General features: G+C 40.6%; 1 protein-coding gene and 1 non-coding gene across 3 annotated transcripts in view; both read right to left on the bottom strand.

Annotated features, from left to right (window-relative positions):
• Window positions 1-24,277, bottom strand: part of KCNAB1 (potassium voltage-gated channel subfamily A regulatory beta subunit 1) — a 444,955-nt gene that overhangs the window by 30,759 nt on the left and 389,919 nt on the right. The gene's annotated exons all lie outside the window — the stretch shown is intronic.
• TRNAE-UUC (transfer RNA glutamic acid (anticodon UUC)) lies at window positions 13,447-13,519 on the bottom strand. Its single transcript has one exon. It is a non-coding gene; the product is annotated as a tRNA-Glu (tRNA).

Genomic DNA, 24,277 nt, shown 5'->3' with positions numbered 1-24,277 from the left:
TCATCCCTTTGCATTTAATACATTGATGACTATAATTTATGATGTGTATGAATGACTTGACTATATAGAGCTTCTCCATCTTTGGCTGCAAAGAAGATAATCAATCTGATTTTGGTATTGACCATCTGGTGATGTTCATGTGTATAGTCTTCTCTTGTATTATTGGAAGAGGGTGTTTGCTATGACCAGTGTGTTCTCTTGGCAAAACTCTGTTAGCCTTTTCCCTGCTTCATTTTGTTCACCAAGACCAAATTTGCCTGTTACTCCAGGTATCTCTTGACTTTCTACTTTTGCATTCAATCCCCTATGATGAAAAGGACATCTTTTTTGGGTGTTAGTGCTAGAAGGTCTTGTATCAGCTTTTTGAGCATTACTGGTTGGGGCATAGAGTTGGATTATTGTGATACTGAATGGTTTGCCTTGGAAACGAACAGAGATCTATACAGTCAGCAAAAACAAGACAGGGAGCTGACTGTGTCTCAGATCATGAACTTCTTACTGCCAAATTCAGATTTAAACTGAAAAAAGTAGGGAAAACCACTAGACCATTCAGGTATGACCTAAATCAAATCCCTTATGATTATATAGTAGAAATGACAAAAGATTCAAGGGATTAGATCTGATAGACAGAGTGCCTAAAGAACTATGGATGGAAGTTTGTGATCTTGTACAGGAGGCAGTGATCAAGACCATCCCCAAGAAAAAGAATTGCAAAAAGGCAAAATGATTGTCTGAGAAGGCCTTACAAATGGCTGAGAAAAGAAGAGAAGCTAAAGGCAGACAAGCAAAGGAAAGATACCCATTTGAATGCAGAATTCTAAAGATCGGCAAGGAAAGATAAGAAAGCCTTCCTCAGTGATCAATGCAAAGAAATAGAGGAAAACAATAGAATAGGAAAGACTAGAGATCTCTTCAAGAAAATTAGAGATACCAAGAGGACATTTCATGCAAAAATGGGCACAATAAAGGACAGAAATTGTATGGACCTAACAGATACAGAAGATATTAAGAAGAGGTGGCAAGAATACACAGAAGAACTGTACAAAAAGGGTCTTCATGACCCAGATAATGACAATGAAGTGATTACTCACCTAGAGCCAGACAGGCTGGAGTGCAAAGTCAAGTGGGCCTTAGGAAACATCACTATGAACAAAACTAGTGGAGGTGATGGAATTCCAGTTGAGTTATTTCAAATCCTGAAAGATGATGCTGTGAAAGTGCTGCACTCAATATGCCAGCAAATCTGGAAAACTCAGCAGTGGCCACAGGACTGGAAAGGGTCAGTTTTCATTCCAATCCCAAAGAAAGGCAATGCCAAAGAATGCTCAAACCACTGCACAACTGCACTCATCTCACACGCTAGCAAAGTAATGCTCAAAATTCTCCAAGCCAGGCTTCAACAGTACATGAACCGTGAACTTCCAGATGTTCAAGCTGGATTTAGAAAAGGCAGAGGAATCAGAGATCAAATTATCAACATCTGCAGAATCATAGAAAAAGCAAGAGAATTTCAGAAAAACATCTACTTCTGCCTTATTGGCTACGCAAAAGCTTTTGACTGTGTAGATCACAACAAACTGGAAAATTCTTAAAGAGAAGGGAATACCAGACCACCTGACCTGCTTCTTGAGAAATCTGTGTGCAGGTCAGGAAACAACAGTTAGAACTGGACATGGCACAACAGACTGGTTCCAAATAGGAAAAGGAGTACATCAAGGCTGTATACTGTCACTCTGCTTATTTAACTTATATGCAGAGTATATCATGAGAAATGCTGGGCTGGATGAAGCACAAGCTGGAATCAAGATCGCTGGGAAAAATATCAATAACCTCAGATATGCAGATGACACCAACATTATGGCCGAAAGCGAAGAACTAAAGAGCCACTTGATGAAAGTGAAAGAGAAGAGTAAAAAAGTTGGCTTAAAGCTCAACATTCAGAAAACTAAGATCATGGCATCTGATCCCATCACTTCATGGCAAATAGATGGGAAAATGGTGGAAACAGTGGCAGACTTTATTTTTGGGGGCTCCAAAATCACTGTAGGTGGTGACTGCAGCCATGAAATTAAAGACGCTTGCTCCTTGGAAGAAAAACTTATGACCAACCTAGACAGAATATTAAAAAGCAGAGACATTACTTTGCCGACAAAGATCTGTCTAGTCACATCTATGGTTTTTCAAGTAGTCATGTATGGATGTGAGAGTTGGACTGTGAAGAAAGCTGAGCACTGAAGAATTGATGCTTTTGAACTGTGGTGTTGGAGAAGACTCTTGAGAGTCCCTTGGACTGCAAGGAGATCCAACCAGTCCATCCTAAAGGAGATCAGTCCTGGGTGTTCACTGGAAGGACTGATGCTAAAGCTGAAACTCCAATACTTTGGCCACCTGATGGGAAGAACTGACTCCTTGGAAAAGACACTGACGCTGGGAAAGACTGAAGGCGGGAGAAGAAGGGGATGACAGAGGATGAGATGGTTGGATGGCATCAATGACTCGATGGACATGAGTTTGGGCAAGATTCAGGAGTTGGTTATGGACAGGGAAGCCTGGCGTGCTGCAGTCCATGGGGTTGCAAACTGTCGGACATGACTGAATAACTGAACTGAACTGAAGTACCCCTAAGTTCCGAAGTGAGGTACCAGGTTACTTTTGTAGGACTAGTTAAAAAAAAGGTGTGGCCATCCTTAGGCCAATCCCTACCTTAAAAGAATCAGTGGGTGGAGGCGGGGGTTGAGAGACACTTTATTTGGACTTATTTGAGTTCTGTGGCATTTTCCGACCTTCCTCTGTGATGCCACTCTCCCTCGTCTATCTTTTGCCTTGTCTCAAACTGAATAAGCTCCAAAACCACAAAATCCTATTTGCAGAACTTGCAAATTAAGACAGCTTCCTGCTGTAAGAATTGAATGCTGTGATTTTGTCCCCAACAGGCAGTCCTGGAGATTCTGCTCATTCCTTGTTCAGCTCCCTGATACAGAGGAGGAGACTGCCTGATGCTGAGTACTTCTAATATTATTTCTTCCTGCATCAGACATGTGCTCTTTAATCCTGGCAAAAAAGCAAATGTTCATTTTATATTTAGATAAGGATGGCCAAGTGACTTGCTTAAGGCAATGACTTAGCTTTCTTATCTTTCAATACATCTCTATCCTCATTATTTCTCTGTAATCCTCTTATCACTATGTCCAGTCTTTCCAGCTTCTCACCTGGAATCGCTCCTGCCTGCTGACATGCCAAGAAATAATGGAGAATGTGGATCATAAAATTGCACCTCTTCCTTCAACATAATCTAGCATGGTGCCTACTATTTCCTATTAAACCTGGGTGTTTTCAAACTTTTGGAATCCTTCTGTTTGGGTAATAACTAACTGGTGGTAATTTAAGAGGCGATTTCTGTCTTGACGAAAGGGAGGCAGCATTCACAAGGAGTAGAGAGTACAGTGCTTTCTTGCACAGATCAAATTCTATAGGATTTGTGAACAGTGGAATGCATTCTAATTCATTTAAAAACATTTGAGAACTTCCCTGGTGATACAGTGGGTAAGAATCTGCCTGTCAATGCAGGGGACATGGGTTCAGTCCCTGGTCCGGGAAGATTCCAAATGCCTCAGAGCAATTAAGACTGTACCACAACTACTGAGCCTGTGTGCCCTAGAGCCTGAACTCTGCAACAAGAGAAGCGACCACAAGAGAAGCCCACATTCCACGACGAAGAGTAGCCCTGGCTCGCCGCAACTAGAGAAAGCCCACAAGCAGCAAGCAAGACTCCGTGCAGCCAAAAATTAAATAAATAAATAAAATTATTTAAAAAATGAAAACATTTGAAAGGAGAACAATTAAACTCATTGCCTTAAATTTTGTCTAGAGTAAGGCAACAAATAAACAGATTTAAAGAAACAAACAAAAAAACTAAGTGAACTGAAACTTTGGGGTTAAATTGATTTCCTAGATACCTGACTTGTATCTTCATCTGTGAAGCTACAAGTTATATGGCATTAGTGGATTATTTCCTGAGATTTCTTTTGACAGTGTTACTAGTCAATCTTTAAAAAAGCATGTTTAATAGTTTGAATATGTATAGTCTCCTCATGTGGAGATCTCTCTGATAAATTTAAAAAATTAAAATTTGGGAAAAGATCTCTTTTCTTCTAAAATATTAAAAGTTTTGCTCTCGTCAATTAAGCCCCGCAAATTTTATCATAGAATTCAGCTGTCTTGGTCCATTTGGGCTGCTATAACATATATGTGTTGTTGTGTTCAGCTGTTCAGCTGTGTTTGACTCTTTGCAACCCCATGGACTATAGCCACCAGGCTCCTCTGTCCATGGAATTTTCCGGGCAAGAATACTGGAGCAGGTTGCCATTTCCTATTCCAGGGAATCTTCCTCACCCAGGGATCTAGCCTGAGTCTCTTATGTCTCCCACCATGACAGGCAGATTCTTTATCACTGAGCCACCTGGGAACCCCTATAACAAATATACTATACATACATACACACACACACACACATATATATATATATACATATCACAAAATATCACAGATGGCTTAAACAGCAAGCATTCATTTCTCACAGTCTGGAGCATGGGAAGTCTAAGGTCAAGGCACTGGCAGATTTGTTATCTGGTGAGAGTTGTCTTCCTGGTTCATAGACAGCCACCCTCTCACTGTATTGTCACATGTGGAAGGGGTAAGGCAGCTCTATGTGGTCTCTTTTATAAGGGCACTAATCACTTTCATGAGGGCTGCACCCTCTTGGGCTAGTCACTTACTAAGGCCCTCTAACTAGCATCACTTTGGGGGTTAGGTTTCAACAGATGGATTATGCAGGGACACAAACACTCTGGCTATAGCAGCAGCCTAGAAAATTCTCAAAGCAAGGGTTATCAGCTGCTTATCTTTTCCACAGATGACATTCCCATAAACGCCTGATTGTGAATAACCAGATTTTTTTTCTAGTGAATGTACCAGGATGAATGATCTACAAAATGTATGTAGAAATAAATAAGGAAATTAATCTGCCATGTACATTTATTTGATAGAACCAATTTATTCTAATTTTAGAATAGCTAGGTAAAACAGTCCTTATATACTAGGAACAGTTACAGTAGAAATTTCTGATATATGACTATAACATGTATCAGCAACAAATAGAAAGACATGATAGAAGTTATACTTTCAATCAGCTATAATGCATAAAAGATCTGAAAATTTGAGAATTATTAGCTTTTCACTTTGTGATCCTCTTGAGTTGTGGGTTGTAGTTCTTCTCACTGAGAAATGAGGATGTTTCAAACTTCCTGGTTTGAAACAATTAGGTTTCAGGGCTTTTTTTTTTTTTTTCTAATGGGAGAAGTTATTGAAAACTCAATAGAAAGTTTTTAAATTGTAAAAGAAATTTATTGGCTCTTGTCACTGGAAATACAGAGGTCAAACAAACTTCAGAATTGGTAGTTGCAACAACCAAGTTGTTGAGAATCTACTTTTCTAACTCTCTGCTATCCTCGGGTTGGTTTCCCTCATGACGTTAGGGTGGCTCTTGGTAGTATTTACGGTGTTGTAGGTTTTTTTATCCATACTCAGCAGGGCCCTTTTGCCTCAGTATTCCAACATTTCTGAAATTCATTCTAATTAGGTTGCTTCAGTCACATGAGCCAGTGACTCTAGTCGGGCTGATTGTGTTAACACAATCCAGAGCTCACCTCAGAACTGAGGTCCAGCCAAAAGAAAGGAAGCAGCCTTCCTCCGGGTCAACTGGCAGTCTGGGAAGGGTCATCGCCCACATGAAAATGTGGATACCTGAGGAGTGATGTCTACTGGGCAGACAATCAACTGTTTTCACCATGCTCAGAAAGGGTCTTTCTGGGCACACCACCAAGAAAGGGCCCAGGGAGAGTACAAATCTATTGAGTGCCTACTATGTGCTGGGCACATTACCAGCATTATTGCATTTGAATTTTACTATAGCCCTGTGAGGTGGTGTCATTACACTTCCATTTCACATTTGAAGCAATTGAAGCTCAAAGAGAGATGAAAAAGTTGATGAAGCCAGATTTGTACATTTCCTCTAAAACTAGCCCCCTGCTCAAGCCAAATGAAGCAGAATATGTTTTCCCCTTCCTTTTCATCTATATTTGTATATTTTAAAACATGTGTTACAGTTCAAGGAACTTTTGTTTTTTATTATTTATTTATTTTGACCACACCACATGGCATGTGGGATCTTAGTTCCCAGACCAGGAATTGAACCTGTGCCCCTGCACTGGAAGCAGAGTCTTAACCACTAGACCACATGGGAAGTCCCCTATATTTGTATATTTTATTCCCACTCTTTTGATTATGCTATTTGAAGCATGTAGAGGCTTAAAGTATCTCTGTCAACTGAGGAAAAAGCCTTTAGGCATATCAAAAGGAAATGCAAAACAAATAAAGAATAGTTTTCTAAATGTTCACTGAGATACTAAAAAATAAATTTAACAAAAATCCACCCATTCTACATGGTGCCTAATATTTCTGTATCCATTATCAGTGGTTATTTTTATACTTGGGAGTATCTGTCATTGCCTTGTAGATTACCTGACTCAAGTCTCAAATTCCTGATCTTTTAAATTGTGTGACTGTCAACGTCATCGGTCAGACAGTCAGATGTGGAAAGCTGACATTAGCTTCTTATTCTATTATCCTATCTGGAGCTTTTATTTATACAACTGTTTGTGTATCAGCTTCTTGGGACAGGCTTTAAACTTTACTTTAAAAGGAATTTTATCTTCTGGAGGAAAGAATAAAGCAAGCCAACTTGGCAGAGGATTGATAAGAGTAAAAAATGTTTACCCTAATGAGATTTTCTACTGGCAAATCCAGTTTCATGCTGTAACAGGAGGCAATCTTTATTGCTTCTTTAAAAGTGTAGAGCTGGATTTACTTCCTGATTCTACCATGGGAGACGTCTGGAAGGAGATGCTGTCTTAATGATATTAAAACCTCTATGCCTACAGCAGATGCAACTCACTGGCAGCCCCAAATCCATTTTGGCTCTGTAGTGCTTATCTATATTTGTCAGGTATCTGGTAATTAAACAAAAGGCGACTTTTAAACTTGACATGGAGCGGAATGATTTTCTCAGCTTTTCAGTGAACTACCTGGTAAAAAGAGGAGCTACTCACTCTGTGAATATTTCCAAATGAGGCACCTGCTGTTCTCTATGTTCGAATGTAAGCCAGGCCCGGAAGTAGCTGGGCAACATTCACGGCAAGAGCCATTGCAGAGGAGGCTGGCTTGTCCCCAGGCACGCCCACTTCTCTTCCTTGTACCTACTTCACTTTTCTACATTTGTTTGCTTGTCTAGGACCCTTAATCTCTCTTTTTAGGTGGCCTTTCTTTCCCATTTCTGAGTTTCTCCACCTCCCACTCAAAGATGGCTGTTTCCCCTTATTTTCTTCACTAGAACTATTTCATAGATGGTGCTTCTTAAATATTCTGACCACATGACCCACTAAGGTGGGCACAGAAGCAAACACTATTAGAAGGCCTTGGCTTTAGCACAGAAATTTATGCAAATCTCTATTCTATACCATAGTAAAACATTCACTTTAAAGCAATATGTTCTTATTTATAAATCTTTGACTTTATAAAACTTTATCATGGAAGGAAAAGGTCTCAAGTCTACTCTGGCTTTTGTCCAGCTCCTCTCAGCCACCCAAAGCCACCTCATCCATGTCCAGCATACTTCCTGTGCCTCAGAGGAAAGGCATGCCTGCCTGTGAGGCAAAGAGCAATGAGAGGGAGTCAGTGACTGAAAAGGTGGAATGAATTGTCCCACTTGGGGACTCGTCTTTAGACACACAGCCCTAGTTTGACCTAATCCTTTATGCCCTGAACTTTTATATATTTCTATGCCATGTTTTATGAGGCTCCCTCACATAGATATACAGATCTTCAGTCTTCTGGAGTAATAATGATAATTGTTTACACTAATTTAGCACATATAATGTACTTGGCTTATTCTAAACACTTTATGTATATTAACTCATTTTTTGGCACTACAGTCTTAGAGTGTAGGTCTGTTGTTCTTATTATCTTGTTTTGCATGTGAAGAAACTGAGGCACAATAAGGGGAGTAAATCACTCAAGATCACCCAGCTAATGTGTGTACTGGGGCCAGGATTTGAAAGTAAGCAGTCTGGCTCCTGTCTGCTTTTAACCACAAATAATACTTCAGCAAGTTATAAATGACAGAATTGTGTCCAGCAAAGAGAACCCAGAGGCCCTGATAGAGCATTATGGTTACATTTAAGGAGTGAAATGTTGATTGCAGAGCTCTTTTGGGAACCACAAGAATCTTTCTCTGTTTCCCGAGAGCAGCGTGTTATATAGGGGCTGCCCAGTGTGCGTGTGACCACATAGTGCTTCTCTGGGACATGGCAACACTCCCTGTTTGGCCTTCACTGCCATGCAACGTGTATACATGAACCTCTTTCATTGCAGGAAAAGTTGAAAGACAGACAGACTTGACAGAGAGAATTGCTGTCTATGACATACGGCAGGAAAAGGTAAGTGCCAGAGAAAGAGGCCTCATGCTGTACAAGTGAGCAAGAGCTATTAATCCCATCATGGCTTCCATGGCTTCTGTTTTTTAAACAAAGAGCAATGTTTTGCAAAAAATAATTTACTGTGCTTCTCAATCAATTAAAAATACATGGTTAATATATAAAATAAGTACCTGTACTACCAAACTCATATATTATAAAATATATATAATGGTATCCACATCTTGGCTTCAATATACTATTCTCCACTGAAAGAAACCAAGACTCCTTAGAGAAATGGCTGATTACAGGGCTGGGGAAAGCACAGGTGAGCTTGGAACACTTTGTGCTGGGAAGCCAAAAAAGTCCTTCAAAAAAGATGCAGACATGTCAAAAAAACACAAAAGACCTGTCAAAGATCCTTCAAATGTCCATATTTGGGATAATTGCAGCAACAAATTAATGATGGTAATGAATCATAAATTAAAGAAAAAATCGTCCATGAGTTCATACTGATAAAAATAACTGAATAAAATTATTCAATAATTGAATAATGGAGGAGAAGGGGAAGCTCTTCCTTGCAGTAGAATGCCAACTAAAACATTTAGAACATATGATGGAAATAGAAAAATCACCCTTTAGCCAACACCACAGTACTAGTTCAGACATCAGTGAAGAGTACTAAAATCAAGTAGGCAAAACTGTGATGAGAAACAAGATATTTGCATAGCTTCAAAGTGTCTCTCTCATTGGGCATATAAATATAAACACACACACACACACACACACACACAAACACATGCACCTAATATATACTAAAGGAAAAGGTACAACCTAGGAGAAACCTGGTAAGTATCACCTTAACCAAGAGAGTAAAGCATCATCAGGAATGGGAAGGTGTGACAGTATGTACCCCCTGCTATATTACACAGCATCATTCCTGTGGTACTCTTGCCAAAAATGCCTAACCTGAATTTAATCACTAGTGGACAAACTCCAGTCATGGGACATTCTGAAAAACTCCAGTCATGGGACATTCTGAAAAATAACTGGCTAATAGTCTTCTAAAGTGTCAATATTACAAAAGACAGAGTGAGGAACTGATGCAGCTTAAAGGAGACCAAAGACACATTACAATGAACAGCAACATGTAAATTTTGAGTTGATTTGGACCAGAAAAGAGTATTAGTGGGGCTGTTAGAGAAATATGAATATGATCTATAGATTAAACAATATTATTGTATCAATGTTAATTTCCAGATTTTTAGACTTACACAACGGTTATATAGAGCTTCGCTGGTGACTCAGATGGTAAAGAATCTGCCTGCAATGCAGAAGACCTGGATTCAATCCCTGGGTTGGGAAGAGCTCCCTGAGAAGGAAATAGCAACCCACTCCAGTATTCTTGCCTGGGAAATCCCATGGACACAGAAGCCTCTTGGGCTACAGTCCATGAAATCACAAAGAGTCAGGCATGACTAAGTTATTAACACAGCGGTTATATAAAATGCTAACACTTAAAGACAGTTAGAACTAGACATGGAACAACAGACTGGTTCCAAATAGGAAAAGGGGTACGTCAAGGCTGTATATTGTCATCCTGCTTATTTAACTTATATACAGAGTACATCATGAGAAATGCTGGGCTAGATGAAGCACAAGCTGGAGTCAAGATTTCTGGGAGAAATATCAATAATCTCGGATATGCAGATGACACCACCCTTATGGCAGAAAGCAAAGAAGAACTAAAGAGCCTCTTGATGAAAGTGAAAGAGGAGAGTGAAAAAGTTGGCTTAAAGCTCAACATTCAGAAAACTAAGATCATGGCATTGGGTCCCATCGCTTCATGGCAAATAGATGGGGAAACAGTGGAAACAGTGGCTAACTTTATTTTTTTGGGCTCCAAAATCACTGCAGATGGTGACTGCAGCCATGAAATTAAAAGATGCTTGCTCCTTCAAAGAATACTTATGACCAACCTGCTGCTGCTGCTAAGTCACTTCAGTCGTGTCTGACTCTGTGTGATCCCATAGACGGCAGCCCACCAGGCTCCCCCGTCCCTGGGATTCTCCAGGCAAGAACACTGGAGTGGGTTGCCATTTCCTTCTCCAATGCAGGAAAGTGAAAAGTGAAAGTGAAGTCACTCAGTTGTGTCTGACTCTTAGCGACCCCCTGGACTGCAGCCTGCCAGGATCCTCCGTCCATGGGATTTTCCAGGCAAGAGTACTGGAGTGGGGTGCCATTGCCTTCTCTGACCTAGACAGCATATTAAAAAGCAGAGACATTACTTTGCCAATAAAGGTCCATCTAGTCAAGGCTATGGTTTTCCCAGTAGTCATGTATGAATGTGACAGTTGGACTATAAAGAAAGCTGAGCGCTGAAGAATTGATGCTTTTGAACTGTGGTGTTGAAGACTCTTGAGAGTCCAACCAGTCCATCCTAAAGGAGATCAGTCCTGAGTGTTCATTGGAAGGACTGATGTTGAAACTGAAACTCCATTACTTTGGCCACCTGATGCGAAGAGCTGACTCATTGAAAAAGACCCTGATGCTGGGAAAGATTGAGGGCAGGAGGAGAAGGGGATGACAGGATGAGATGGTTGGATGGCATCACCGACTTGATGGACATAAGTTTGGGTAAACTCCAGGAGTTGGTGATGGACAGGGAGGCCTAGCGTGCTACAGTCCATGGGGTTGCATAGAGTTGGACAGAACTGAGCAACTGAACTGAAACTGAAAATACTTAAGGAATCTGAGTATGGTGTAGATAGGAGTCTTCTATATATTTTTACTGCTTTTTAATGTCTGGAATTAAACCAGTGGATAGCTTAAAAACAGAAAAAATAAAATATACACAATAAATAGAAACTTTAAAAATAATGATATATAAAATAAATGGAAATTATGTTTTCTTTTCATCTTACAATGGGTTATCTAGCACAGCCTGCTTTGGAGGCCACCAAGGGAGGGAGTCTGGCACGGCTCGTTTAGGAAGTGGTGGGTGGGTCTCTGGTGCTGGCATATTTCTGGAGGGATGTGATGAGAAATGGGTTGGCTTCTCATCATGGAATCTGGGTAGGAAAATTGGCACTGAATGTGTATTTCTAACCTCCCAGCACTGTGCCTGGACTTGACAGCCACAGTATCATAGTTAATATTGACAACTCAATACCACTGGCATTTTTATCTCACTTCTGTGTATGTGTGTGGGTATTGTTTTAATCTCTAGCTTTATCAAAGTAACACACACAGAATGTTTAAAGAGTTGATGCCAAAAGGCTCGTAAACAAAGCAGCATTCTTTCAACTGTGCCTGCACCCCAGAGGAGAAAACCATGTCCAGCATATATGTAGCTGTTTATTCTGATATTAATCTCTATGTTTCTCAACAATATCTACACAGTACTCTCTTGGCCCAGCTTTTTAAAGACATTATCCACTGACTTCTTGTGGAGGTGAGAGTTTCAGCTCCTGCCATACACCTGTCTATCCTATCTTCCCAATATATTCACATCTCAGTTTAGGGTTCAGGTCATGGATTCTCTGTGTTCATTTCAATGCCTGATGCTTAATGTCCACTGCTGAGCAGAGTAGTTTACAATGATTACATTTCCTGTCTTCTATACCTTTTCATTTTCCTTTAGTTGACAATTACTTCATTATACTTCCCGTAGTTTGTTCAAGTATCATGGCAACCCACTCCAGTATTCTTGCCTGGAGAATTTCGTAGACAGAGGAGCCTGGCGGGCTATGGTCCAGGGGTTGCAAAGAGTTAGACATCACTGAGCAACTAACACTTTCTCTAAAGATACAGCTTTCTGTTTTGGTTAAGTCTGTGGGAAATTCAGTTTCCCGTTTTTCCTGGCAACATCCCATCTAAGGCCCCCATCCTTCCACTGCAGCCTGCGCTGGTGCGCTCTGTGCCTGCCGCACATCACCTCTAGCTATGTTTCATATGTTTCATCCTGAAAATTCCCTTTTTCACTTGAATGAGTTGGATCCACGGCTTCCTGTTCGTTGCTCTCTTTCTCCTCTTTTTTTTTTTTTTTTAATGGTGGAGCCCATTTTCCAGTAGCTTTTGAGGAATTATGTTTGGGAGATAACAAAGTCAAAAAGCTATTTTTTTCCTCACTCCTGGTTGACAGTTTGCCTTCCATTTTTTTTTTTTGCTTAGAACTTTGAAACCTTGTTGCATGATGTTTTGGATCTCCATTTTGCTGTTGAGAACCCCTGCTGCTGCTGCTAAGTCGCTTCAGTCGTGTCCGACTCTGTGCGACCCCATAGACAGCAGCCCAACAGGCTCCTCCATCCCTGGGATTCTCCAGGCAAGAATACTGGAGTGAGAACCCCTAGACAATCCTTACTCTCAATCCTTTCTGTGTACATGCTATGAATGCTATGGACTATTTTAGGATGTTTTTTCCTTATCTTTTCACTTGTGAAATTTCATTATAACATTACTTTGTGTGGGACTTGATCTATTTATTATCCTGGGTACTTGGTGGGCACTATTGATCTAGAAATTCATGTTCTTTAAATTTGGAAGTTTTCTTTTTTTTTTTCCTTTTGATAACTACCTTACTTCTGTTTAGGGATTCCCTGATGGCTCAGACGGTAAAGAGTCTGCCTGAAAGGAGGGAGACCCAAGTTTGATTCCTGAGTCGGGAAGATCCCCTGGAGAAGGAAAGGGCAACCCACTCCACTATTCTTGCCTGGAAAACTCCATGGCCAGAGAAGCCTCGTGGGCTACAGTCCATGGGATAGCAAAGAGTCAGACATGACTGAGCAACTTCACTTTCACTTTCTCTTCCATTTTATCTATTTTCTCTCTAAAGATCTTTTAGTTAAATAAATGTTGGACTTCCTGGATATAATAATAATATTATTATTATTTGGCTACACAGCTTGTGGGACCTTACTTCCCCAACCAGGGATTGAACCTGGGCCCTCTGCAGTGAAAGCCCAGAATCCTAACCACTGGACCACCAGGGAATACCCAAGAATCTTAATTTTCTTATCTTTTCACTTCTATTATCCATTTTTTTCCCCTACTGTCTGGAGTATTTCCTCAAATTTAATGTCCACATCTTTATTGACTTTTAAAAAAATTAGCTATTACATTTTTAATATCTAAGACGTTTCCTACTTCTGTTGTTTTTGTTCTCTTTGATCCTGTTCTTGTTTAATTGATATAATATCTTCTCTTGTCTCACCAAGTATATTAATTATAGTTTCTTTGAACATTTATATATCTCTCTGCATTACTCTGTTTTCTTTTCTTCTATTTACTTGAGCTCTTTTTTTTTTTTTTCTCCTTCACATCAGCAGGTTTCTTTGAATGTCAGGTGATTCTTGGACTTCTGTTCACATTTAAGAGTAAAGCACTAAAATTGTGTGTGGATAGCATTTGTCACTGTGGGAGCAATTAAGGCACCTGCCGCTTTTTCCCAATGGGATTTTCTTCCACAAAAATGTCAAGATCTTTAAGATATTTTTTCTGGGATAGTTAATTTTCTCCAGAATAATATTCCATTATTTTCTGTTTGGGAAAGTGTATCTTGGTTGTTAGCGACCTGGAGGTAAATGAGAGGAGAGGTCTAGGGATCTCAAAATTTATAATTTTTTTTTTCAGCCTGGCTTCACCTTCCTCTGTGTCTGGTACCCCTCAGACTACAGCATCTCAACTCAGTTTCTTGATGTAATGTATCTCTTGCCTCCTTCATTGGAGGGGAAAGGCAGGACCCTGCCTCCAGACCTGGAGACCTAGAGCTCTAATGGTTCTATACAGTTTTTTGAACAACTGCCTTGTTTCTAGTTCACGCCTAACTTTCATCTTCAGTGGCATTTGTGCCTCTAATGCTTTAACCATTCTGAGGTTTTCTGAGGTTGTGCCATACAAATTAACTTGCTTCTTACCTACAGGTACACTCTGAATAAATCTTTCCTCAGTTTTACTAAGTCATTTACAATTCCTCCATCCCTATTCCATTTTTATAAATATTGGTCCAGGTTTCCAGTTGTCTGCTACTTTCATCATAAAGAAAGTTTCTATTTCTGCTCCTTGTGTGTTATTTCAGTTCAGTTCAGTAGTTCAGTTGTGTCCAACTCTTTGCAAACCTATGGACTGCAGCAAGCCAGGCCTCCCTGTCCATCACCAACTCCTGGAGTTTACTCAAACTCATGTCCATTGAGTCGGTGATGCTGTCCAACCATCTCATCCTCTGTCAACCCCTTCTCTTCCCACCGTCAATCTTTCCCAGCATCAGGGTCTTTTCCAATGAGTCGGTTCTTCCCATCAGGTGGTCAAAGTATCAGAGTTTCAGCTTGAGCATCAGTCCTTCTAATGAACATTCAGGACTGATTTCCTTTAGGATTGACTGGTTTGATCTCCTTGCAGTCCAAGGGACTCTCAAGAGTCTTCTAACACCACAGTTCAAAAGCATCAATTCTTTAGCACTCAGCTTTATACTGCAACTCTCAAATCCATACATGACTACTGAAAAAACTATAGCTTTGACTAGACGGACCTTTGTTGATAAAGTAATGTCTCTGCTTTTTAATATGCTGTGTAGGTTGGTCATAGCTTTTCTTTGAAGGAGCAAGCGTCTTTAATTTCATGGCTGCAGTCACCATCTGCAGTGATTTTGGAGTCCCCAAAATTAAGTCTTTCACTGATTCCATTGTTTCCCCATCTATTTGCCATGAAGTGATGGAACCGGATGCCATGATCTTAGTTTTCTGAATGCTGAGCTTTAAGCCAACTTTTTCACCCTTCTCTTTCACTTTCATCAAGGGGTTCTTTAATTCTTCCTTGTTTACTGCCATAAGGGTGGTGTCATCTGCATATCTGACATTACTGATTTTTCTCCCAGAAATCTTGATTCCAGCTTATGCTTCATCCAGCCCGGCATTTCTCATGATATACTCTGCATATATGTTAAATTAGCAGGGTGACAGTATATAGCCTTGAGGTACTCCTTTCCCAATTTGGAACCAGCCTATTGTTCTATGCCTGGTTCTAACTGTAGATTCCTGACCTGCATACAGATTTCTCAGGAAGCAGGTCAGATGGTCTGGTATTCCCATCTCTTGAAGAATTTTCCACAGTTTGTTGTGATCCACACAGTCAAAGGCTTTGGCATAGTGAATAAAGCAGAAGTAGATGTTTTTCTGGAATTCTCTGGCTTTTTTGATGATCCAACAGATGTTGGCAATTTGATCTCTGATTCCTCTGCCTTTTTTAAATCCAGCTGGAACATCTGGAAGTTCACAGTTCATGTACTGTTGAAACCTGACTTGGAGGATTTTGGGCATTACTTCGCAAGTGTGTGAGATGAATGTAATTGTGTGGTAGTTTGAACATTCTTTGGCATTGCCCTTCTTTGGGATTGGAATGAAAACTGACCTTTTCTAGTCCTGTAGCCACTGCTGTTTTCCAGATTTTCTGGCATATTGAGTCAGCACTTTCACAGCATCATCTTTATGATTTGAAATAGCTCAACTGGAATTCCATCTCCTCCACTAGCTTTGTTCATAGTGTTGCTTCTTAAGGCCCACTTAACTTTGCACTCCAGCATGTTTGGCTCTAGGCAAGTGATCACACCATTGTGATTATCTGGGTCATGAAGATCTTTTTTGTACAGTTCTTCTGTGTATTCTTGCCACCTCTTCTTAATATCTTCTGCTTCTGTTAGGTCCCTACCATTTCTGACCTTTATTGTGCCCATCTTTGCATGAAATGTTCCCTTGGTATCTCTAATTTTCTTGAAGAGATCTCTAGTCTTTTCCATTCTATTGTTTTCCTCTATTTCTTTGGACTGATCACTGAGGAAGGCTTTCTTATCTTTCCTTGCTGATCTTTGGATCTCTGCATTCAAACGGGTGTATCTTTCCTTTTCTCCTTTGCCTTTTGCTTCTCTTCCTTTCTCAGTTGTTTGTAAGGCCTCCTCAGACAACCATTTTGCCTTTTGCACTTCTTTTTCTTGGGGATGGTCTTGATCACTGCCTCCTGTACAATGTCATGAACCTTTGTCCATAGTTCTTTAGGCACTCTGTCTATCAGATCTAATCCCTTGAATCTATTTGTCATTTCTACTGTATAATCATAAAGGATTTGATTTAGGTCATACCTGAATGGTCTAGTGGTTTTCCCTACTTTCTTCAATTTAAGTTTCAATTTGGCAATAAGGAGTTCATGATCTGAGCCACAGTCAGCCCCTGGTCTTGTTTTTGCTGACTGTATGGAGCCTCTCCATCTTTGGCTGCAAAGAATATAATCAGTCTGATTTTGGTATTGACTATCTGGTGATGTCCATGTGTAGAGTCTTCTCTTGTGTTGTTGGAAGACCAGTTGCTGTGTTTGTTGTGACCAGTGCAGTTTCTTGGCAAAACTTTGTTGGCCTTTGCTCTGCTTTGTTTTGTACTCCAAGGCCAAATTTACCTGTTACTTCCTACTTTTGCATTCCTGTCCCCTATAATGAAGAGGACATCTTTTTTGGGTGTTAGTGCTATTTATTGGGTGGTTTTTTGCAAAGAGGCTTTTTTTTTTTGTAAAGAGGGCAGAAATATATTACTTGGTCTTCCTAAATCAAGAGGTTTCCTCACAGTTTTCCAGGTGAGGAAACCGAGACTCAGAGATCAGATGGCTTTCACTTCCTCATCCACTCCCTATTTCACCCAAACTGATCTTTGTCAAAGTTATTGATGATCTCCACACTATAGACACCAATGAACAATTTTCAGTTCTCACCTTACTTGACCTATCAGTAGCATCTGATGCAGTTGATTACTTCCTCCCCCTTGATGTATTTTCTTTACCTTCTTGAGCAGCACACTCTTCTCCCCATGCCCACAACTTCCTAATACTGGAATCTCCAGGTCTTAGTCCTTTGTCCTTTCTTTCTATATTCTTTTTCATATTTTTAAAATCTTTCTATTTTTACTCCCTGTGTGATTTTATCAATTCTCAAAGCTTTAATACCATTTACATGCAGACAACCTCCAAATCTGCATCTCCATGCCAAGGCTGTCTCCTGAGTTTCAGATTCAGTGTCCAACAGCCTACTCAACATCTCCACTTGGATGTCTCATGAACATCTCAACCTCAAGATGACTAAGCCCAGACTCCTGATCTTCCCCAACAAGCCACCATCACCTGTGGTATTACCCATATCAATTGATGGCAACTCCATTCTTCTGCTTACTCAGGTCAAAAACTTTGGCATCATTCTTCACTCCTTTCTTTCTGTTACACCCACATCTAGTTCACCAGGAACTTCTGACTCTACATTCAATACTTGTTCAAATTAGAGCACCTTACACTTCCACAGAGAGCACCTTCATCTGAGCCACCATCTTCTCTCAACTGTGTGCCTGCGTGCTTAGTTGCATCTCTTGGCGACCTCATGGACTGTAGCCCACCAGACTCCTCTGTCCATGGGATTTTCCAGGCAAAAATCCTGGAGTGGGTTGCCATTTCCTACTCCAAAGAATGTTCCCTACCCAGGGATCAAACCCATGTCTCCTGCCCTGGATCTCCTGCACTGGCAGGTGGATTCTTTACCACTATGCCATGGGAAACCCCATCTCTCTTCTAGATTGTTACAATTATTTCTGAACATATCTCCTTGCTCCTACATTTGCTCCTGTATTACTTATTTTAATTCCAGGCCAAAGAGATTCTTTAGAAACATAAGTCAAATCACATCACTTCTTTGTCCAAACTTCAGTGAGTCCCCAAAGATCTGGCCCCTGTAATCTTTCTAAACTCAACTTTTCCTGTACTCCTTCCTCACTCTGAAGCCACACTGGTATGTTTGATGTTCTCCAAACACAGTGGGCTTCTCCCATCTTAGTGTCTCTGTACTCTTTCTCTAGCCAGAAACACTGTCCTTACCTACCTTCCAATTACTCACTTTACTCCTTCAAGTCTCTTCTCAGTGACTCTTGACTCCAAACATCCCCATTCATGCTACCCCGTTCTACTTTTTCTTTATTCCATAACACTTAGCACTTTCTAATATTATATATGGGGTTCCCTGGTGGCTCAGATGGTAAAGAATCTGCCTGCTATGCAGGAGACCCAGCTTCAAACCCTGGTTTGGGCAGATCCCCTGGAGAAGGAAATGGCAACCCACTCCAGTATTCTTACCTGGAGGATTCCATGGATAGAGGAGCCTGGCTGGCTAAAGTCCAGGGAGTAGCAGAGTTGGACACAACTGAGCAACACACACACACACACACACATACACACAATAGTCTATGTAAGTTCATTTTTATTGTTTTCCTGTTTATTTCCTGTCTCTCCTGCTAGAATGAATGTGTCCCTCAAGGATGGATATCTTTGTCTATTTTTTTCTCTTGTCTGTCCCATGCATCAAGGACAATGTCCAGTGCAGCAAGCACTCAAAAATATTAGCTGAATATGAATAAAGGAATGAGACATGTTTTAGACCTGAGTATTTTTTTATTGTATCATGCTCTTCTCTGGGCCATCCTCAATATGGTACAATGACATTAAAATGTATTCTGTAGGTGTTCTGAGGAAGGAGTTTGCAAAATTGACAGTGTGCCTGAGAAGGGAGTAGGATAAATGGATGGGAGAAATAAAATTTCATCCTTTTTCCTTCCCAATTTTTCTTTTCGTTCCCCATATCTCCATTTTTTGCTTCCTGTTAAGTTTTGTATGAATTCTCATGTCATTTTGTCTTTTTCTTCTTGTTTTACTAGATAAAAACACTCATTTCTAGGGATAATTAGGTTCACTCTATCACCAAACATACTTCTAGTTTTCATGCTAGTAATACATTTTCCTTTTTTTGTCCAAGTGAAAGAGAATATTGATAATTCTAAACTTTCCTTTCCTTTCTATTGTTTCCCTGTACCCACACAGTCTATCTACTGGCCCTTAAAAAAAACAACAAAAATGAATTTTATTGTATAAGTAAATTCTGAGTTGACTCCACTAGGATTTTCGAAAATTGTCTAAAGGGATCTCAGTTAGTTATTAGTATGGTAAAATTAGTTTCACTGAAGCTAGTCACACTGGTCGTCTTTCAGAATTAAAAAAAAATAAATAAAATCTATATAAAAATTTCCACAGCTTATTGTGATCCACACAGTTAAAGGCTTTGGCATAGTCAATAAAGCAGAAATAGATGTTTTTTTGGAACTCTCTTGCTTTTTCCATGATCCAGCGGATGTTGGCAATTTGATCTCTGGTTCCTCTGCCTTTTCTAAAACCAGCTTGAACATCAGGAAGTTCACGGTTCACATATTGCTGAAGCCTGGCTTGGAGAATTTTGAGCATTACTTTACTAGCATGTGAGATGAGTGCAATTGTGTGGTAATTTGAGCATTCTTTGGCATTGCCTTTCTTTAGGATTGGAATGAAAACTGACCTTTTCCAGTCCTGTGGCCACTGCTGAGTTTTCCAAATTTGCTGGCATATTGAGTGCAGCACTTTCACAGCATCATCTTTCAGGATTTGGAATAGCTCCACTGGAATTCCATCACCTCCACTAGCTTTGTTCGGAGTGATGCTTTCTAAGGCCCACTTGACTTCACGTTCCAGGATGTCTGGCTCTAGGCCAGTGATCACACCATCGTGATTATCTGGGTCGTAAAGATCTTTTTTATACAGTTCTTCTGTGTATTCTTGCCACCTCTGCTTAATATCTTCTGCTTCTGTTAGGTCCGTACCATTTCTGTCCTTCATCGAGCCCATCTTTGCATGAAATGTCCCCTTGGTATCTCTAATTTTCTTGAAGAGATCTCTAGTCTTTCCCATTCTATTGTTTTCCTCTATTTCTTTGCATTGATTGCTGAAGAAGGCTTTCTTATCTCTTCTTGCTATTCTTTGGAACTCTGCATTCAGATGCTTATATCTTTCCTTTTCTCCTTTGCTTTTCACTTCTCTTCTTTTCACAGCTATTTGTAAGGCCTCCCCAGACAGCCATTTTGCTTTTTTGCATTTCTTTTCCATGGGAATGGTCTTGATCCCTGTCTCCTGTACAATGTCATGAACCTCATTCCATAGTTCATCAGGCACTCTATCTATCAGATCTAGGCCCTTAAATCTATTTCTCACTTCCACTGTATAATCACAAGGGATTTGATTTAGGTCATACCTGAATGGTCTAGTGGTTTTCCCTACTTTCTTCAATTTAAGTCTGAATTTGGTAATAAGGAGTTCATGATCTGAGCCACAGTCAGCTCCTGGTCTTGTTTTTGCTGACTGTATAGAGCTTCTCCATCTTTGGCTGCAAAGAATATAATCAATCTGATTTCGGTGTTGACCATCTGGTGATGTCCATGTGTAGAGTCTTCTCTTGTGTTGGTGGAAGAGGGTGTTTGCTATGACCAGTGCGTTCTCTTGGCAAAACTCTATTAGTTTTTGCCCTGCTTCATTCCGTATTCCAAGGCCAAATTTGCCTGTTACTCCAGGTGTTTCTTGACTTCCTACTTTTGCATTCCAGTCCCCTATAATGAAAAGGACATCTTTTTTGGGTGTTAGTTCTAAAAGGTCTTGTAGGTCTTCATAGACCCATTCAACTTCAGCTTCTTCAGCGTTACTGGTTGGAGCATAGACTTGGATTTCTGTGATACTGAATGGTTTGCCTTGGAAACGAACAGAGATCATTCTGTCGTTTTTGAGATTGCATCCAAGTACTACATTTTGGACTCTTTTGTTGAGCATGATGGCTACTCCATTTCTTCTGAGGGATTCCTGCCTGCAGTAGTAGATATAATGGTCATCTGAGTTAAATTCACCCATTCCAGTCCATTTCAGTTCGCTGATTCCTAGAATGTCGACATTCACTCTTGCCATCTCTTGTTTGACCACTTCCAATTTGCCTTGATTTATGGACCTGACATTCCAGGTTCCTATGCAATATTGCTCTTTACAGCATCAGATCTTGCTTCTATCACCAGTCACATCCACAGCTGGGTATTCTTTTTGCTTTGGCTCCAAGCAAGAGAGTTCCAGAAAAACATCTATTTCTGCTTTATTAACTATGCCAAAGCCTTTGACTGTATGGATCACAATAAACTGTGGAAAATTCTGAAAGAGATGGGAATACCAGACCACCTGACCTGCCTCTTGAGAAATCTGTATGCAGGTCTGGAAGCAACAGTTAGAACTGGACATGGAACAACAGACTGGTTCCAAATAGGAAAAGGAGTACCTCAAGGCTGTATATTGTCACCTTGCTTATTTAACTTATATGCAGAGTACATCATGAGAAACGTTGGACTGGAAGAAGCACAAGCTGGAATCAAGATTGCTGGGAGAAATATCAATAACCTCAGATATGCAGATGACACCACCCTTATGGCAGAAAGTGAAGAGGAACTAAAAAGCCTCTTGATGAAAGTGAAAGAGGAGAGTGAAAAAGTTGGCTTAAAGCTCAACATTCAGAAAACAAAGATCATGGCATCTGGTCCCATCATTTCATGGGAAATAGATGGGGAAACTGTGGAAACAGCATCAGACTTTATTTTTGGGGGCTCCAAATCACTGCAGATGGTGACTGCAGCCATGAAATTAAAAGACGCTTACTCCTTGGAAGGTGCCGGGGACCAGCCCCGGCTGATCCAGGGTATTCGAAGCGGGGACGGCGTCGGCGACCTATTTATTTAAATATTTTATCAAAGATATAAAGAGTAATAGGATGAGGATAGCTCAGTAGGAAAATTCAGTGGAGAAAAGAGGCTGAGTAGCTTGGTTTACGCGGGAGACCAATAAAACTTCAAGACAAGAAGTTTGCACCACTTACGTAGGCCGCAGGCGTCCTTCCGTTCTCCCGAAGGAGAGGAAACACTGAGGCCTCCCCGGTCGGATCTTAGAAGCCCAGGCATAATTAGTAAGCATGGCGGATTCCGCACTCCAGATGGAGACTCAGCCAGAATTTGGGAGAGAGAGCGACATGGGGAGACCAAGTTTCGGTGAACAAGGCCCGCACTTTATTTTCCAAAGTAGTTTTTATACCTTAAGTTGTGCATAGAGGATAATGGGGGAAGGGGTGGAGTCATGCAAGGGCAGCAGCTCCTGGTCCTAATCGAAGCCAGGCTTTCAAACTTATCATATGCAAAAGTTCAGGTGAATTACATCATCTTCTGGCCAGGAGGCCTGTTAACATTTTAAGAAACTTATCTTTCTCTAAAGGTGATTATTCCAAAGTCAGGCACCAGCCTCCAAAAAAGCATTGGACAAAGCTGCATTCCTATAGGGCAAAGGTAAGGTGGGCTCAATCAAGAAAAGAATTAACTCAAGGGTCCTAGGTTACAAACACTGAGGCTACTACTTACATTTCTATACACCCATTATATCAATTAATACACTGCCAAGGACACAGTAGGTAAGGGGTAGGGAGACTTAGCAGCAAACATTGGCCCAATGAATGAAAAACCCTTCACCAATACAATTTCTAATCAATCTCTTAACTACTCAAAAGAATCTGTGTTTAGACAGTTTAGAACATCTCCTCCCTCTCACAGTCGGGAGGCTCTGAACAATCACATGTGGCCGAAAAAACCTATTCAGGCAGGCTAGAGGATTTCCAAAGGAGTTTGTAGGTTGAAACACTGTCACACCCAGGAATTATTAACTGGAACTGTAAGCTAACTCTTTTTTCAGAGAGGTAGTGGGGGACAGCCCCCCATAAAGTCAGAGGTGTAGGTGAGAGAACAAAGCAGAAAGTAGGCAGACTCTGGTTTTAGGGGTAGATGCTCGAGAATTTCCAGGGAGACTCCCGAGGCTTGATCCCGCCTTTGCGTATGCCAAGCCTCCTTCCTCATGACCTTTGCCACGGGCGGAGCTCGCTCCCCACAGGAAGGAAAGTTATGACCAACCTAGATAGCATATTCAAAAGCAGAGACATTACTTTGCCAACAAAGGTCAGTCTAGTCAAGGCTATGGTTTTTCCTGTGGTCATGTATGGATGTGAGAGTTGGACTGTGAAGAAGGCTGAGCACCGAAGAATTGATGCTTTTGAAGTGTGGTGTTGGAGAAGACTCTTGAAAGTCCCTTGGACTGCAAGGAAATCCAACCAGTCCATTCTGAAGGAGATCAGCCCTGGGATTTCTTTGGAGGGAATGATGCTAAAGCTGAAACTCCAGTACTTTGGCCACCTCATGCGAAGAGTTGACTCATTGGCAAAGACTCTGATGCTGGGAGGGATTGAGGGCAGGAGGAGAAGGGGACAACAGAGGATGAGATGGCTGGATGGCATCACTGACTCGATGGACGTGAGTCTGAGTTAACTCCGGGATTTGGTGATGGACAGGGAGGCCTGGCATGCTGTGATTCATGGGGTCGCGAACAGTTGGACATGACTGAACGACTGAACTGAACTGAATATAAAAATGGATGGATAAAGTTCAAACTGCAGAAGCTGAGGTTTTGTGGCTTATAATCTTTTTTAGTATTTGAATATTGACAAACACTCCCCCAAATAGTGACACTTTCAAAAGTCCTCAGATGCCTGGGCAGTGTTCATGAGGTACAAGGATATCTGTGTTCAATGTACACATTTTAAACAAGTGGTCAAGGGCCTTATTTTATAATTTGTGGGGACTTAAATCTTTAGCACAGAAGATTTTCCTGAATTTCCAATTATATTGGACATGATATTTTCTTATAAAGCAAACAAATTTGTTTTCTGATACTAATAAAAAGTTAATTTTTTAATGTGTAATTTAAGTCATATCAATTTAAAATTAGGTATTTAAACATATATAACTAGTATA

Source organism: Bos grunniens, chromosome 1 (assembly GCF_055505025.1).
Source record: "Bos grunniens cultivar Pamir isolate PY7600 chromosome 1, Bosgru_T2T1.0, whole genome shotgun sequence".
Classification (NCBI taxonomy): Eukaryota; Metazoa; Chordata; class Mammalia; order Artiodactyla; family Bovidae; genus Bos; species Bos grunniens.
This window is presented reverse-complemented; position numbering and strand designations above follow the sequence as displayed.